The sequence below is a fragment of the Thermobia domestica genome, chromosome 3 (assembly GCF_964235325.1).
Source record: "Thermobia domestica chromosome 3, izTheDome1.hap1.1, whole genome shotgun sequence".
NCBI lineage: Eukaryota > Metazoa > Arthropoda > Insecta > Zygentoma > Lepismatidae > Thermobia > Thermobia domestica.
In genome coordinates this window covers 112,516,107-112,519,179 of record NC_137456.1, presented here as the reverse complement: position 1 = coordinate 112,519,179, position 3,073 = coordinate 112,516,107, and the positions used below count along the sequence as shown (strand labels likewise).

Genomic DNA, 3,073 nt, shown 5'->3' with positions numbered 1-3,073 from the left:
GACGACTTGTACATTATCGCGTCATCTGTAGACGAGTTGGTACATTGGTGCAAGGTCCTTTTTGAAAAACTTAGAGAACGGGGACTAAAATTGTCTCCCGAGAAGACAAAGATCGCACATTATTCTTTGATAGTGTTGGGACATCGTTTATCAAAATTTGGAGTGCAAGTGTCGGATCGAATGTTAGCCACGATTCAGAATTTCCAACGTCCACGCACGAAGAAGAATTTAAAAAGTTTTTTAGGGGTGTGCTCCTTTTTGCGAAGGTATGTTAAGGATTTATCGGAAATCGCTTATCCTCTTCAAACTCTGCTTCGAAAAGACCAAGGTTTTAAGTGGGGAATCCAGCAACAAGAATCTTTTGAAGCTCTGAAAAAAGCAATTTTGGAAGCCCCAACATTGATGGCATACAAACCAGAGAGGGATCTACATATCTACACCGATGCGTGCAAGAAGGGCCTCGCAGCTGTAGCAAAACAACCTATTTCAGACGATCCTGAAGCTGAATTAGTGCCGATCGCATATGCCGTCGAGCAGTTGGACCTTCAGAAAAAAAATTGTCAGTGTACCATTTGGAACTCTTGGCTCTGCTGTATGCACTGCGATCTTTCAGGTATTTCGTGGTGGGTCGACATTTCTATCTCCATACAGACTCCAAAGCTATTACGTTCCTTCGCCACAGTAAGAACCTGACAGGTAAATTAGCACGCTGTCTAAGATTGATTGTTACGATTTTACAATCGCCCACGTGAAAGGTACCGACAACATAGAAGCCGACAGTTTGAGTCGCTTTGTTAAACATAGTCGTGACAAGGAAGATGAAGAAGAGAGTGCCTCTGACCCGAGAATTTTCCTAATCGAAGACATGGACCTCATTGATATCGCAAAAGAACAACGAGAAGATGCAGTACTGAAGAAAATTATTGATCACTTGGAGGATCAAGCAGAAAAGGACCCAGCCTATGAAAGACAGGCATCGTATTTTGTTTTGAAGAATAATGTAGCATACAAAGTGAATAAGACACCATTCGGTAAAATTTATTTGTTAGCAGTACCATCGAAATTTGAGAAACTGCATTGCGGGAAACTGGGTACATGCCATGGTGGATTTTCGAAAACATACAACCTTTTAGTAAAGTCTGTCTATTTCCCTAAAATGAAAAAAATTGTATATGATAAGTGCCAATCTTGTGTGACTTGTCAATTGCTAAAAAAGAGGAGTGGAAAACAGTTCGGTAGTCTTCAGACACATCCTAGCGTCCATCCTTTCTTTAGAATTTATGTGGATCTCGGTGGGACCTACCCCAGTAATAATATCTTACGCCACAAATTTCTAATTATAGTCATAGATGAAGGAACTCGTTTTTGTATTACTGGTTCTCTACCAGATGCTTCTGCAGCTTCTGTTAGTGCTTTCATATATGACAACGTCATATTGAAGTATGGCTACCAACTCGAATTTGTTGTGATAGAGGAGTTGCATTTACTAGTCAAGTATTTAAGGAGTTGTGTAAAATACTGGGGACTCAAATACATTTCGGTGACGTTCAAGGGCATTTTTCTTTTGGGAGCGTTGAGATAGCAGTGAGAAATATAGAACAGCAATTGAAGATCGCCTTAGACAAAACTGACCAATCACGTTGGATTGAACTTTTACCAGAAGTGACCTTTTCCTATAACGTCACCTGCAATTTGAGCATGAAATATTCTCCTTTCGAACTCCTCCACGGCTTTTCTCCTCGGTTGTTGCATTCCGCCATGTTTGGTACGGAATGTCAATTTTTGGAAAAACAAGACAGATTGGAACGACTGAAGTATATACGCGAAAAAGCCCAAAAAAATTGTACAACCGACACCTGATGTCCAAGAAGTCTTACGACAAGAGGCGAATACAACAAGAATTCAAGCAGGGTGAAGCGGTTTGGATTTTTGATCTGTCTAGATAACGAGGACAATGTGCTGCTTTCTCGGGAAAGTATTTTGGACCTGGTCAAATTGTGTCCAAAAAACATGACAACAGCTATTATGTTAAGTTTCGAACACCTAGAGGACAGATTAAGATTCATTTTCTATAGACCGGCTTAAGAAGTATTATCCATCTGAGAAGGGAATATCTAAGGACTTGAAAAAGTTAGAGAATCAGGACGCACAAATATTGGGTGAAGGAGTCCAGGAAAAGGATTTTCAGCAGCAGTAGGAGTCCACTTCTTTTTTGATGGAGTATCAGGAAGAGGAAAGCACGGGGGAAGCGGATTCATTGTTCATTCGAGATGTGAAATTGATGTCCGAAATTCCGTCGTGGGACGAGACCGGACCCGGCACCAAATCGATGGCTGATGTTGAAAAACCGAAGTTTGCCGTCAACGAGGAAATTAACCGGAAAGTGGCTTTGCATTATGGGTCTATTACGTCACTGGCAGGACAAGCGATCGTAAATTCATCCAACACCCAGTTGCAACCAAGAGGAGGTGTAGACTTGATGGTACAGTCTTTGGCGGGAAGTGAAATGAGGCAGGAGTGCAAGAAAATTGGTCACTTGAACCCAGGTAATGCCGTATTAACCTCAGGATATAATCTACCTGTAGATTATGTTATACATGTATCTGCACTCGATGATAAAAATGCTAAGCGCCTAAGGATGTGTTATGAGAAATCCCTACAGTTGGCTATGGACAATGACATAATGACCATTGCCTTTCCAAATATAGCTACAGGAGTATTTAACTACCTGAAATTGGAGGCTGCAAGAATTGCTTTGAACGTAATAAGGGAGTATCTCGAGGAGTACCTCGATTATTTTGAAAAAAATAATTTTTGTTCAATTCGATAAACAAAATCAAGTTATTTACGAAAAAGTGATGCACGAATATTTCCCGAAATGAGTTTTTTGTCCTTTACAAAAGCATAAAATATATACAGTATACTTAACCTAGAGATTAATTTATTACTGGCCTAACAGGGAGTTATTTCTATGTTAATTTGCAGTATGTTAGTACAACCTTTTACCACAAAAATATCCTGTGTCCATTATTCTGTTAAAGTGCAGGTCCAGAGGAAGTATTAAACCATCTCC

The 3,073-nt window shown here is 40.1% G+C and overlaps 1 pseudogene; it reads left to right on the top strand.

Annotated features, from left to right (window-relative positions):
• Positions 1–2,215: 2,215 nt before the first annotated feature.
• On the top strand, positions 2,216–2,830 carry LOC145681918 (ADP-ribose glycohydrolase MACROD1 pseudogene; annotated as a pseudogene).
• The last annotated feature ends 243 nt before the right edge of the window (positions 2,831–3,073 follow it).